This window comes from Pagrus pagrus (assembly GCF_965226575.1).
Source record: "Pagrus pagrus genome assembly, chromosome: 9".
Classification (NCBI taxonomy): Eukaryota; Metazoa; Chordata; class Actinopteri; order Spariformes; family Sparidae; genus Pagrus; species Pagrus pagrus.
In genome coordinates, this window is record NC_140193.1 from 1693000 (window position 1) to 1709631 (window position 16632).

Sequence of the window (16632 nt, forward strand, 5' to 3'; positions counted from 1 at the left end):
GGTGGGGGTGAAGGGGGGGAGGTATATATTCTGTACATTTAAACCATGTTTCCAAATAAACACTTTTTTATTGGAAAAAGAGAAAAAAAAACATCTGGTGAGGAAACACACTGACCCGTTTGTTCTGCCGGCCGACACCGAATATTCAATTAATAAATGGAGGTGTGTGTGTGTGTGTGTGTGTGTGTGTGTGTGTGTGTGTGTGTGTGTGTGTGTGTGAGGAGAGGAGGGGGTCGCAGCTCATTGGTTCAAGTGAGTGGGGACAACTGAATCCATATTCATAGGTGTTTGGAGAAGGAGGAGAATTTACGCGCCGCTATCAGCTGTTCAAAGCGTTGCAGAGCATGAAATTGCCTCTTCGTCTCTGTGTTCACTCATTTCATCAGGCAGCAGAACAGAAATACAGAAATACAGGAGTGTGTGTGTGTGTGTGTGTGTGTGTGTGTGCGCGCGCGCGCTCAGGTCAGGACACACACTCATCCCGCAAACACACAAAGAAATGACGGAGAGAAAAATGGATCTAATGATTTAAAGTCACATCGGAGAAAAATGTTCACAACATCTGAGCAGAAACAACTGAACACGTCACAACCAGCAGAACTCACTCACTGCTGTTTATTTATTTACACACCGTGTTTGTTTCATCTGATCTGTTTAATACAAACAAATGATCAGGTCAGCAGATCAAACCTCCTTTTATTATTATTATTATTATTATCATTATTATTATTTTATTGAATCCTTTTAATGACCCACTCCAATGTATGCAACAATAAGATAATAATAATAATAATAATAATAATAATAATAATAATAATAATGAAATAATGAAATAATCAAAGCTCAGAGAAATAAACAAAAACAACAAACAAACAAATGAAAATAAATAAATAAATAAAAGTCAGCAGCTTGCTTTAGTCATTTCTCATTAAAGTCAACAGTGGTAATAAAAATGTGACTGAGCTTTTTTATTTTCTCAGTGAAGTTAAATACAAACTGAACATCTCTTCAATAAAATCAGCTTTTACAACATTTTGATGTTAAATTAAAATTATTTATCTCGTGATATTTTTTAAGAAACAAGCTGAAAATAAATAAAACAACACGTCACTTAAACGTTGATTAAATCAGTGCTTGTGGTTCAAACCGGTCCATGACCCGGTGGCTGGGAAACCCCAGATCCACTCTATCAAAAATCATTTCTATCAATCGATGCATTAATGCAACTAAAAATAATTCAAACTGTTTTTTTAACAAATTCTTGTTTTTGTTTTTAAAAGAATTTCATTAAATATGAAGATTTCATTATTATTATTATCATTAGTGTTTTATGTCCTAATGTCCCTTAAATGAATGAAAACAGGAGGATTTTTGTGGTCAAACAAATGTTTTGTTATAATTCCATTAAATATTCTGTCCTCAGACACGAAGCTTCACAATAACTTGAATTTTTTAAAAATAACACAAACTAAAAGGTCGACCAGGCGCCAGCAGAAATCAGAAATCCTTTAATCGCTCGCTGTGCTCAGAATATAAAACCGCAGAAACATTATTATTTAATTTTAAAATATATTTTGAATTTGTTTTTAGGCCAAACTGAAACTCATGACGACCAAACACTGTCCCCCGGCCCAACACTGTCCCCCGGGCCCACACTGTCCCCCGGCCCAACACTGTCCCCCAGGCCCACACTGTCCCCCGGTCCAACACCGTCCCCCGGTCCAACACCGTCCCCCGGTCCAACACTGTCCCCCGGTCCAACACTGTCCCCCGGGCCCACACTGGGCCGCCCTGCTGCAGATACACAAACGTCGGCTGCTCTGTCATTTCTGAAAACTGTTTTATTGCTGCTAAAAACCCTCTCAGATAGAAAACAATCTGACGTTGGGCCTCATTCATAAAACATGTTTTACTATTTGTGCAAATTAACAAGAAAGAAACATTATTTTCTATTTAAAATTGTGAGTTTTTAATGTTTTTTTGCAAAATCTCCGTAAAAAGAGAAGCCGTCCAGCAGAACAGTATGAAACATTTAAATCTGCTCTGTGCAGTTTTGGAAAAGAGAAAAACAAACTCAGAAATATGTCTTTAATATATTTCTGAGCAGGAACAAAGTCCACAGAGCCAGAACGCTCCTGTTAATATAATATTACACTTCTACATTTCTCTCAGACAGAATACATTCACAAATATAGTTCACTGTGAGTTTCTGTGTTCGTGCCTCCTTTTTCTTCTTTTTCTGTTTATCCTAAATATATTCTGCTGCTCTCGACGACAGGAGGAGGCTTCAGTTCACGTCTTTACCTCCCGAACACATCATTTATTATAAAGTGAGGGATGAACAGATGAACAGATGAACAGATGTCACCTCAAACTGACAATAAGGTTAAAAAGATATGTGGAATATTTGTGGAGAAGAAAAAAGCCCTCCGGTTACTGAGAGGAGCGAATGAATGATCACTGCAACGTCCTCCAACTGCACACTGAGAAACTTTATTTACAAAGTCTGAGGTAGATAGATAGATAGATAGATAGATAGATAGATAGATAATAGAAGAGTGCAGATGTAAACTGAGGCTGGTGTTTTCAGTCGTCCTCTGTGTGTAATTATTTTGGACCAAATTACTTATCGAGTGAGCGTCTTCCTGCTGCTATTTCCTCCAGCCTGGAGGTCATCTGTCATCCGGAGCTTCATACTTCCCTTATAGGAAGAGTTTGTCTCTCCTATAATCGCTCTGGAGCCTGTCCAAAGAAACTATTCCTCCTCCCCCTCCTCCTTTTTTTTTTTTTTTTTTTTTTTTTTACAAGAAAGAAAGAAAATAGAGGGGGAACAGTAGGCTGAGATCAATTTGTCAAATTCAAAGGTAAATGTTGTGACAGGCCGACTGGATCTCTGCCTCTACCTGTTTTTCCTGCCGGCCTCAGATCTGCAGGAGGGGAAGAGGCTCTGTAATTATCCAATAGCAGCAGAGAGATAGCAGAATATAATTTATTCACATGCTTCTTCAGTCCATGCATGCATAATTACATAATAAAAGCAGAGTGTGTGAAATCACAGAGTGTGATGCAAATTTCAAAACAATTAGACAAATTAACATTTCCCTACCAATTACACAGGACTGTATATATATGTGTGTGTGTGTGTGTGTGCGTGTGTGTGTGTGTGTGTGTGTGTGTGTGTGTGTGTGTGTGTGTGTCCGGCCCTGCGGCTACCAAGCAGCTTTAATTTACATGCAAATGAAGGTAATAAACAGAGAGGAGCCACTGCTGCTGTCCTCCTGCTGACGGAGGTACAGTAACAACACAGCAGTTATCACAGAAATACGATTCATAAAGAAGATTTCATTTTGTGGGTCAGAGGTTTTTTTAGTTTACAGAGCAGGAGTCAGAACAGAGAGGTGCGTTCAAGGCTCCGAGGAAATATATAATTACTGAACAAGAATTTATTTATTTATTATCAATATAAAACAAAAAGATGAGCCCAGTTGTTTGGTGAGGAGAAATTTAAAGAGGCTTAAAACAGCTGTAAAATGTAAGATCTTTTGTGTTTTACTCTTCTGGTCTGACGCTTTCATCTCAGAGATGTTTCAAGGTTACAGTCGTTCATCCTTTAACGACACCAGAGCTGCAACAGACTGAGCGTCATCTTCAGCTGCATCACAGCGAAGAAACAAGAAACACCGAAGTGCTTCACAGGGAGAGGACGAGCTCAGCCTCCGACTCTGACACAGACAGACAAGTTCTTACTTCTGTATTTTTCTCCACAAATCATTAAAAAGGTAATTTTATGTTATTTAAAGCAGAAAAAACAGAATTAAATCCGGTTTAAGATTTAAACAGCAGAAAGTTTCCTGCTCTGATCGCTGCTGTTTTATTTCACTCACTTCATGAAGTCATAAAATAAGAGAAAAATAAAATAAGAAAAATGTTTCACTCAATAGTTACATATTTGCACATGCAGTGATGCACCTAAAATAATTATTTTCATCATATTGCAGTAATATTCTAGCTTAAAATAAAAAGCTGTAATCTGCATTTTATGTTTTTTTTTTTAAATGACATGTTGTTCCCGTATTAATCCACAGAGCACACAGGGAGAATCACACATGTCGTTTGACTCATTTTGGGATGTACAGTAAACAAACCTATCACCTATTTTGTTCAACATTGGTAAGCGTGAAACCACTGGATATTTGTAACGGGACAATTTTCAGCTGTTTGTTTGGAGAGAATCAGTTTTTTTATTTTTTTATGGCCAAAACATGATCTTGTCCGAACCCTAACACAAAATGCTTTTCGGCACCGAGGCTACTCAGTCAGAGACCGCTGTTTGAGACAGAGACATATTTTTTAACGAGACGTCGGGATGTTTTCCAGGCGTGTTTGTGGAGACAGAACCAGGTATTTTGAGACAAAACATGGTGTTTTGTGGAGAAAAGGCTGCTGAGCCAGAGACCAACATTTGTGAAACCACTGGATCATTTTAATGAAATGTCAGGACAATTTCAAGCTTTGGTTGTGGAAACAGAACCAGGTATTTTGAGCCAAAACATGATCTTTGGTAACCCTAATCAAGTCTTTTTTGGTGAGACGGCTACTGAGCCAGAGACCACTGTTTGAACCTGTGGTTCCACATTCGTGAGCGTGAAGCCACTGGATATTTTATAGGAGGCATCAGGACATTTTCCAGCCATGTTTCTGATTACAGAACAAGATATTTTAAGCCAAAACATGATTTCTTCAAGTGCTTTTTTTGGAGAAAAGGCTGCTGAGCCAGAGACCACTGTTCAAGATGAAGCGTGAAACCACTGGATTATTTTAGAGACATCTGGACCTTTTTTCCAGCCGTCTTTTTCTAACCCTAACCAAGTGTGTTTAGGCGAGAAGGCTAATGAGGCAGAGACAGCTGTTCGAGAAAACATTTCAAGATTTGCATGAAACCGCTGGATATCTTTGACAAGATGGCTTCCAAGCAAGAGCTTGTGCTGAAGTTCTGTATATTGAGAGTTGAAAACATGAACAACAGGATTTCTTATCAGATTAAAAAGTCACACACAGAGAACATGTGCGCTGAAGAGCAGAACAAGGAACACATTCAGAGCATTGATTACTCACAGAACCAATACGATCAATCAGACTGCAGCCAACTGTCTTTATGAAATCATAAGAGGACGCCGCCGTCTGATTTCTGCTCATCGACTCCATTTCTGGACGGCCTGGCGTCACGTCGAGCGAACCCGGACCGAGAAACAGAAACCTCCTCTGTTCACATCCTGCACCCAATAACTCATCCTCGCTCTTTGATCCCCAACACACACACACACACACACACACACACACACACACACATGCTGGTGCAGACGGGCAACCAGACCATCGGGTACACAAGCACACAAGCGAAGGCTTTACATGCATACGGGCTTGTATACATGTGTTTCCATATGCACTCACACTCACACGGTGGCTGACAGTGGTGGGTGGTGCAGGCGGAGGCAGACTGCAGCTCCACATGCCTCCCTCCGTCTACCAGCCTGTCAACAAGTGAGCTGTGAGGGCCGGCCGAGCAGTTGTGGCACAAATGGCCGCCACTGTTTTATCATGGGTGAGTAACAAGAGTGGCATTGAGATGTACAGGCCTCCCACACTGCTGCTAAACACCCTGTGTGTGTGTGTGTGTGTGTGTGTGTGTGTGTGTGTGTGTGTGTGTGTGTGTGTGTGTGTGTGTGTGTCACTAAGCTGTGTAAATCATACATGGATTAGCTGCTAGCTGGTTTTATATGTGTGTCCATCTGTCAGCCTGTCTGTCTGCTCTGCAGCCTGAACTCAACGAGGGTTAGTATCGTTTATTGATTATCAGATGTTTTCAGCTCTAATACGATAAGACTTCCTCCTGAAACCAGGCAGCAGAGGCTGAAATGATCCGTTGCACTGTTCAGCACTGTTTTATGATATGTTGCAGGATAAAACTTTGACATTTTAGGCTCCTACAAACCAAAAGATATGTTCAAATGACATGTTTCAAATGTGTGGACAGAACCAGGGAGTTTAAGCCAAAACGTGATCTTTTCCTAACGTCAGCAGAGTTTTTGAATATTTTCAACAAGCTGGTTTCCAAGCAAGAGAGTGTGAAGCTACTTGATATTTTGCAAGCGAGAGACTTCTGTCATACGACTGCCTTGCAGGAGACCACTGTTCAAGATCACGTTTTAACATGTGGAAGCACAGAACCACTGGATTTAATGAGATGTCTTTAACATGCAGCCATGTTTGTGGCGACAGAACCAGGTATTTTAAGCTGAAACAGGATCTTTTCCTCGTCCTAACCAGGTGCTTTTTGTGCTTAAACTTTACCGGAGGACAAGCGCAGCGCTGTCAAAACATAAAACTCAAAAGACACGTAAGTTTCAACATGTCCACAGTTTGCAGAAACGTACATTGCTGATATTTTCTCTGCTGACTGAGTTGGTTTTCTGTGTCTCCCAGTTTCCTCTGTTGCTGAGTGGTGGGTCAGTCTCTGCCTTTAAGAGCTGATAACAGTTAATTAATTTTAATTATCAGCAGAGTTTTAGTTCCCAGTGATGAAGAAAACACTTCAGAGGCTTTTTCCAGAATAAAACCAACCAGAGGAGAAAAATGACTTTAGAGACAAACGTGATTTATAATAAAGCAGCTTCATCACTGACTCTCCACAGAGACTCACTGGTTGGACTGGTGCAGACTCACTCCGGTATTTTGAGGCCCGGCCCGCCTCCTCTCAGCCCGTTTCCTCCCAGACGCACCATGCAAACAGGATTAGCTCGTCCTCAGATGGGAGCGCCTCCAGAAGATCCGGTTCTGCTGCTCCTCAACAGAACCGAGCGTCATTCAAAGGGCTGAGCTGCCCCCCCCCGCCCCCCCCACTGAGTGACGCCATTTTGATTCAAGCCAGCAGGTAGGTGAGCGTCATGAACCACACGGTGAGCTTCTGATTCTGTGTGAGGATCAGATCACATGCAGGGGCGCAAAGTAACTGAGTACATTAAACATACTTCAAATGAGTATTTCCACTTCCTGCTTCATAGCCTAAACTTTACCAGCTGCAACATTAAAGTGATGAACAAAGAAATAATTATAATCCAATAATATAGTCTACATTTCTCTGAAATGAGCCATTCTGCACAATAAGTACTGTTACTTTAGTACTTTAAGTAGTAACCAGTAGTAACTAGTATTTCAACTGCAGTGTCGCGACTTCTTCGAGCTCGTCTCCCATCGCTGGTCACATGTGAGAGTTGTTTGTTTGCGGTGATGTCGGCTGCATATTTGTAACAAAGCTGAATTTATGATGTTGGTGAGTTTGGATAAATGTCCCCGTTTATCTTTAAAATGATGTGAAACTGCAGAGTTTTCAAAACGTCTTCAGAAGCGGATCGTTTCCAAACCGTCCTACGGTCACAGAACAGAGACGTACTGCAGCCATGAGCCTAAAACAGACAGTCTGTTGTGTCACTGATGTTTCTACCATCTTTAATTAAGTTCAGCTCATCCCAGCGTCTAAAATACACTCCCACTTCAATCAGGAGACACACAGAATACCAAAAACACACCAGCGTTTTATTTGTTTTCCGAGCAGCGCAGTAAAACTGTCTCTGCTGAGCGTCCAGTACGAAAGGTTAAAGAAGTGATATAAGTGACAGCGCTGGCATTTCCCCAAATCATCTGTTTGCAATTCACCCAAGACTCACAAACAAAATGGCAGCAGAGCTCGCTGCTCGCTGCATGTGAGTCTGCAGGAAAATGGTTTCAGCTCCGGTTCAACACACAACACAGGAATTCATTTATCTTAATATGATAAAAGAGATGGAAAACACATCCAACTGTAATAAAAGTCATATGAGAGTCTGATCGTATCAGAGCGGCCACATTATTAATAAGACTACAGTGTTTTCTTCACGTCCTCGGAGCCACGCCGGCTAAAAACGACCAGTTTTCAAAGGGAGTTTGGTTGAAATCAAACCACTAAATACATTTAAAGGTCTAAAATAATCTGCTGCTGAAGTTACAAAGAAAAAGATTAAAATGTAAAACTTTTTATATCCGAACATGTTTTAGTGTGTTTTACTTTATACAGTGATGGAAAGTAATTAAGTACATTAAGTACAATTTAGAGGTAATTTATGTGAATATTTCCATTTTCTGACAGTTTTAGTTACTAGTTACTTTGCACTTTTAGTTCAATAATACAGAATGTAATCTGTGTGATATTATAGATTCATATCAAACTTTATTGATCTCAGTAAGAAACACAGCAGGTAAATGTAAACCATCTTCAGGTACTTTTACTTTTGGTACTTTAAGTATATTTTGATACAAATACTTTTGTACTTCTACTTGAGTAAAAATGTAAATCTGTCTTTTACCTGTACTTTAATAAATGGATCAATAATGGTGAATCTTTTTTTGTGTGTATTTAAGTACATTTACTCAAGTTCTGTAATTAAGTACAATTTTGAGGTACTAGTACTTCACTTGAGTATTTCCATTTTTTGCAACTTTGTACATTTTCTCCAGTACAATATTCCATTGTATTTTTACTCCACTACATTTATTTGACAGTTTTAGTTACTAGTTAATTGCAGATTTAGTTTGATAACACAAACTATAATCAACAAATGAATTAAAAGTGATATTATTGATGAAGATGAGACTTTATTGATCCCTGAGGAGAAAAATCACAAGTTACTTCAACATTAAAAGTGATGAACACATGAAAGCGTCATTAATTTTAATATAATAATATTCTGAAATATGACATTCTGCAGGAAGAGTACTTTAACTTTTGGTACTTTAAGTATATTTTGATGCAGAATACTTTTGACTTCCACTTGTAACAGTTACATTTCATCACTGAGAAATACTCTAAAGTACTTTTAATCAAGTACTATGTTGAAGTTGGCTACTTATTATTTGAGTATTTCCACTTTCTGTTACTTTATCCTTCTACTCCACTACATTTATTTGGCAATTTTAATTACTTTTTTCAGTTCAATAAACAAAATATAATCAACAAATAAATTATGAAGTATTATCATAGATTAACATAACTCTCTTTACTCCACTATATGTATTTGATTACTTTAGTTACTCTTCAGATTACATGCTGCAGCAGAGCCAAAGTAATGTAGTGTTTTTAAATTAATTCATTTATCAGTAATTGGATCAGAAAACATTAAATATCAGATGTGAGATAATCAATCGGCCCAAAATATATAAAGTATAAATGTGCAGTATGTATTTACTTGTACTTTTGATACTTTAGTACATTTACCATCAGAAACTTTAAAACTTTTACTCAACTACAGTTCATACGGGTCTTTCACTTTTACCAAAGTAATATTTTAACATGATATCTTTACTTTTACAATCCTGGTATTTGTACACAGTATTTTACGCGTACTTTTACTTCTTCCACCCCTGAAATAACAACAAAAATACATCGACACATCAACATTTACACATTTAAAGAGAGCGATAAAGGAAATAAAAGGTTAAATATGTTTACATTAATGCAGGATTTGTTCTATCAGCTTGACTTTAAGTTAAACACTTCAGCTGTTTTGTATGTGATCCTTAATGATTGTGTTTGTCTTCAGGTGGATGGTGTGTTGTTGGTGTGAAAGGCCGCTCCGCTCCGCTCGGCTCTGCTCGGCCCGGCTGTATCTCATGCTGTATAAATATGTATGAGTGAGTGGGGGAGGTTTCCCGTCGCCGCAGCAGAGCAGACATTTATAGAGGTGTCACAGGAAGATAATCGAGGCGAGGGAAATGAAAATCCTGCCGCAGGAGGCCTGTGTGCTCCTCCTCTGGGCAATAATAGACTCGCAGCGTGTTGTGATTCTGAATCTTATCATATTGTTGCTGATAAAAGGTTACAGAGTGTTTACAGTGCAGCAGACGGACAGTAGTTATTACTGAGCTGCAGGACGACTGATACCAGCTGCACACAGAAACACAGCGTCACAATGTTTTATTGAAGGTATGAAGGAACATATTAATACACAATATGGAGCAAATTATGTGTCACAATACAGCAATCACACGGTTAACAAACTGCTGTAATTGTCCTTTTACAGTGCATAATGCATCATTTTGAATATCACAGTGAGCTGCTGTGAATTTTAGAGATATTCTGTAGTGACCATAAAAGAAAAGTAAAAATGTAACGTTACAAGGAAAAACTGTAATTAGTTTTGATAACTGGAAAAAACATGATAATTACAACATTATCCAGTAAATAAGCAATAAAATGTTGTAGTTTCACAACAAGGTACACATGCTATCATGCTGAAAGGCTAACAACAAGCTAAGAGGCTAATGAGCAATTTGATTGGGTTAACGTGAAAACACAGTACACAGCTGTAATGGTACTGTACATTTACAACAACTACATATACTGCTTACAGTATCATAATGTAATCTTACACCAGTACTGTATGTTCACAGTAATATTGTGTCAGGTTACTATAGAAACATGGTATATTACTGTGATGTTCATCCACATTATTGTAAAATAACTACAGTATTTAAGAAAAAAGTGAAAATGGAACATTACAAGGAAATACTGTAATACAGGTACAACATCCAGTAACTGAGCAATAAAATAAAAAGGTGCACATGCTAATATGCTAACAACAAGCTGACAGGTTTACAAGAGGTCCAACAAGGTAACGTTCTAACAGGCTAACAGGCTAATATGCTAATAAGCAATATGGTTTGATTAATGTGAAAACATTGTTGTGATGATACTGTAAAATAACTGTACATGTGTATATTTACAACAACTACAAATGTTTATCACAGTCGTATAATGTAACTTTACAGTAGTACAGATACAGTTTGTATTTTGACAGTGAGGTTACTGAAGAAACACGATATTTAACTCGTTGTTTACACCCTCGACATGCGGCACAGCTCGTGCACACACTTCTACAGTGAAGATTAATAAAGACTGTAAATAAACATCTTCGGGTCAGTTTGTGATCTCGAGGCTTCTGCAGACTTTTTTACGTTTTAAAATAAGTCTCTACATTATTGGTGAACTGACTCTTTAATAATTTTACTTTCTGTGAATTTATTGTAACAGTTAAACTACTGTAAGAAATTCACAACATACCTGAATATAGATTAAATTAAAGTGTTTTTTAGTGTTTATAATGGATTATATGTCATGAATATAAGTTTACAGGGTTCATTTATTTCTCATGTTCAGGGTTGTATGATGAAATGATTCTTTTTATGCTTCTTTACAAAACAAAAATTAAATAAATGGATGAATTAATAAGTAGTAAAAATAAACCTGTGTGGAGGGACGTGCAGAAGTATTGTCACATTTTAATGATTAAATATATTCGACTCACTTCAAGAATCATCAGCCGAAGCTCGAGGCAGAATTAAAGACTTTCAGCTGAGTGTAATGATTCCTGAAGCTGCACTAATTAATATTTTTATCCTAAAAATGGGTCAAATGACTACATGTAAAGTAAAAGAGGTCACTCACAGTGATGAAGCCTACAGAGAATATTACCGTTATTAATCTGCAGTCAGTCTCACTGTTCTCATCAGCTGTTTCCAGGCAGCAGGTTTTACTTAAAACACTGTTAAACTCCCTGAACAGAACCAGTACAGAACCAGACAGAACCAAACCGAGCAACACAACATCAGGGCAGCTCAGGAAACACCAACAGGATTTAAACAGGCGTGGACGTGAAACTTTTAAACTAATGTGTTAATGTATTAATGTACTTTGTTTATGCAGGAACATGAAGAAGAACCAGATGTGACACCAACATCCTGTCTGTGGTTACGTTTGTGACTTCAGTTCAATGATAATAAAAATCACTAATAAATTAAACATTTATTCTGTTCTTCCTCTTCCAGAATCAGGTTTTGTCAATTTTCTTATTTTCCAATTTAAACATGATGTAAAACCCTGATTTTAAGAAAACTGGGACGCTGCGTCAAACATAAATCAAACAGATCATTTGCTGATGTTTTCTGACCTGCAGAATATATTTAATTACAAACAATACAAAGAGTGACCGGAGCAACACCAGGCAAAAAACACTGGATCAGTCCACAGGTGAACAGGTGTGTTGGTAACGGGGGCAGGGTCATGACGGGGTATGAAAGGAGCTTCATCTAGGCTCAGTCGTTCAGCAGCAGGGACGAGACGAGGACCAACACTTTGTCAGACACAAGGGGAACCAAACTTTTCACTGGAGGACCAAAACTGAGACCTGAAGGTGAGAGAGTCAAGAGCAAACATATGGAAGCTCATCTGAGCAGTTAAAGAAAAGAAAACAATGAAAACATGAGTTTGTATCTTATAAATATGACTTTTTAATTATAATTTGGACTTTTTGTCTAATAATTATTACTTTTGTCTCATAATTTTGACTTATCATGGGAATATTTTACATTTACAGAGTATTTTTTTCATCAAGCTTTGTTTTAATCTTAAACTGGCTCAAATGGGCTTCCATACAATTACCTGTTGTATTATTAAGATGTAAAATGGTACAAGGATCTGAAGTTCAAGTTTTGACTTGAACATGATAATATAATTAATAATTAGGGATCCTTCATATTCAAAGAAAACTTAACTAAATAAAAGAGCCTGAACAACTGAACACTTAATGTGTTTTACCACTCTAACATCTAGCGTTGGTCTGGTATGAAGAATATTTCTACATGGGCTCAGAAACACAGACCTCTGTTGTTTTTTAGACTCGGGGTTCATCAGCACCTCCTGCACTGGACGGGAACATTGTGTTGCAGAAAGGGTAAAATAAAACTGTGCCACTCCAACCCGTCCTGGTTCTGACGGGCCTGAGGACACTGACACAGCTGGAGATGGAGCTCAAGAGATAATCAATACATTTATCAGTAGATGTGTGTAATGTTGAAGGTGTTTGTGTGAGAGACTCCCAGAGAAACAGAGCGATGGATGCAGTGGTCATCACATGTGTTCCTCAAAGAGTTCAAGTTACAACTGGGAGGCATTTTGGGAATGAAGCTCAGCTCAGACCGTAGCTAACAGCTTTAACACCAGCAGCGTCATGTGTGGTCCCTGAGGAATCCACTGTGTGTGTGTGTGTGTGTGTGTGTGTGTGTGTGTGTGTGTGTGTGTGTGTGTGTGTGTGACAGAAATGAATCACATGTGTGTCTCGACCTGTAGCTGTGAGTTTAATTGAGGAAAGTGTTTCTTATTTTCCAGCATTTAACTGAGCGTCAACTGTCGGTCGGTCAGTCGGTCGGTCGTCAGCTGAGTCAGGCCTCAGTAATAATCAGTAATAATCAGTAATAATCAGTAGTAATCAGTAATAATCAGTAATAATCAGTAGTAATCAGTAATAATCAGTAGTAATCAGTAAGAGTCGTGTCCTCCTCCAGCAGCTGCTCAGTTCCTCCTCCTGTGATCACATGAAGTGCAGTGAAGCAGCGAGCGACACAGTTACTGACTCTTATTTACAGTCGGTGTAGATCACAGCTTTCACTGCGGCTCATATGGACGTCATGATGTCACTGGTCATATTTCTGGACTCAACGCGGACTGGCAGGCGTGACGAGTGTGTGTGTGTGTGTACGTGTGTGTGTGTGTGTGTGTGTGTGTGTGTGTGCAAGGTCAAGGCTTTTTCTTTTTCATGATTTTCATGATTTATTGATCACAATGTGTTATTTAGTCGTATTATATTGATTTATTCACTGTATTTGCACACACTTCTTTATTAAAAGACAGTAAGACGGTTTGGAGATTGTTCAGGAGAGACTGAAGATTCCTCCTCTATTGATATCAGTCACAAAGAAGACTAAACTTAAAGATTGTGCAATTAACGGACGAAGTCTAAAGAAATGTACACTACATAAACTTAAAGTTAATGTTTATGTTTCTCTCTGAATCGGGATCATGAAATAAACTAAATTTGTTCCTTTGTTTCAGATTTTCAGTTTATCATGACCAGAATAATTCACAACAACAACAACAACATGGTCTCAATATCTACAGAGAATATCATCTACAACGCTGTTTGCTGTGTTTTCTCTCTTTTTTGGCAAACTCAAAATCTGATTGTAGTGAGGATTTTTTAAATAAAACACTCGTTAAAAGAGGCGACACCTCTTGTCTGTATCTTAATGTGTGTGTAGGAGCAGTTTAAGCACTCAGGTATCAGTCACATGTTTCTGTTGCACTTATTAACCAGAGACCTTTCACAGCGCCGGCTTTTCAAAATGAGGAGATTTGATCACAGTTAGATGATATTATGAGATCATTTCAGTCTAACACAGGAGCGTTGTCATAGTGTTTAAAGGGAACCTGTGAATACAGCATTCGATGTGACGTCAGCTCAGTCAGCTGTTTGCACTGATCCACAGAGCTGCACCATCGTTGAACCAGCAGTCAAACCTTCAGCTGACTCTGTTCAGTCAACATGGACCATTGTGAACTTCAAGGATCAAGAAGATTAAAGATGTAATATGAATTAATTCTGCATTAAAATGTGTGAAACGTGTTCTCACATTATTCCAAATGTTTCCTCGAGGTAGCGCTGAGTTTCATCTGGTCTCCTGTCACTGTAACTTCAGGAGAGTCAGAGCGAGGAAGGAAGTCTGAGAACGAGACGAAACACAGCGAGAAGAAAACTTTGAAACACCTCGTCTTTAAAGGATAACTACCGTTTTTTACAACCTGGACCTTATTTCTGGCAAAATATATGATCATTTACTCACCCAGATAACTTTGGTGTCATTCGGCGTCGTTCGGACGAAATTAGATCCAGTGTAGCGGCGATATATCCATATAATGGGAGAGACGGGGCAGCGACACACAGCCTCTATATAACGCATTATCTGCCACGAAACTAGTTCATTTCATCAATATTTTGTTACGATATGCTAGCGCTATTCCCCTCTGAGTCCGGGCTCGTCTGTTATCAACATCCGGGGTCAAACTAGCAGTAGCAGCTACAGGTAAACAAGCCGCGCTGTCGCGGGTGCGCGCGCAGCTCAGAGACGACATCTTCCAGGTCAGAGGTAGTAGATCAGCCTACAGACCCCGGATGTTGACAATAGACGAGCCCGGACTCAGAGGCTAATAGCGCTAGCATATCGTAACAAAATATTGATGAAATTAACTAGTTTCGTGGCAGATAATGCGTTATATAGAGGCTGTGTGTCGCTGCCCCGTCTCTCCCATTATATGGATATATCGGCGCTACACTGGATCTAATTTCGTCCGAACGACGCCGAATGACACCAAAGTTATCTGGGTGAGTAAATGACCATATCTTTTGCCAGAAATAAGGTCCAGGTTGTAAAAAACGGTAGTTATCCTTTAATCTGCACGAGTCACGAAGACAACAACTCCCATGATCCCACGCTAGTCGTCTTTTTCGTCGTGTTTTGTTTTACAAAATGTACTTGCTTTTATGTTATTTATAAAAATCAACGTGTACAAAGAAGCAGAATTAACTCTCAAGTAGGTCCAGACACACTGCTTCCTCAGGGTGAAGTGATTCAGTCGGTGGTTCTGACCCGAAGTCTGAAAAATGAGGACTTAAACCATTTTCACCGCTGCAGCACGCGGCTCACTTTCCACCTAGCAGAGGAAAACCTGTTTTAAAGAAAGACGCTGAGAAAACTGGACTTCTAGTCTTTGATACGTAACAAAATGGTTCCCACGATTTCCAGCACAACCTAAATGACATCACTATGACATCACTATGACATCATCAGGGTTATTTTCTCTGACAGAAACTGTATTTGTGATGCTCTGGATGTGACTGGGCTCCTCTCAGTCAGGTGCTGTCCTTTACGACCGGCTGATATAATTGAGGCAGCGCTGCTTTAATTAACTGGGCAGTGTGTGTAATCAGCTGAGGGCGGCGTCGAGAAATAAAAACGGCTAATTAATTACCGATAGCAGCGCGTCACACAGGCACAAATTAGCTACACGACACGCTGCAATTAATGAAAACAATTAGACGTGACGAGCCTGATGCACGAGCCGCTCAAACACCCTATTTATCAGAGAAGATGGTGGAGAGCAGCTCAGATTCTGCTCAGGTCCGCTCGGAGAGATCCGGCCTCTACGTGGGCGACTGTGCTGCAGGCGGAGAGTGAGGAATACATAAAAATGGAGGGGCATAATTCTCGCTCATCGCTCATCCACAAGCAATTGGTTATATGCTTTTTAGCCGGGCTGAATGGCCGCCTTTGTTGGATCCCAATTTATCATCTGGCCGATTCCAGCGTGAGGGGAAATGTGCTGCTTTTCCAGGGGACCCTCCGGAGCGCCGGCCTGCACAGCTGGTCTGTATAAGCTGCCCGAGACACTGACTGATTAACTTACTGCAGGTGCATCGGCGGCCTGCGCGAGCTGCGACTCAGCAGCAGTTGCTCTTCATCACCGCCGTGTCTGAGAAGTGTTAACCCCGAGTTTATGAGCAGGAGTGTGACGCGTGTCAGAAACACAAGAGCCGACTAATTATCATGTTTGTTAATTTGTTGTGTTTGTTTTTTCAATTCCTCTGTCTGTGTGTGTGTGTGTGTGTGTGTGTGTGTGTGTGTGTGTCTGTGTGTGTGTGTGTGTGTGTG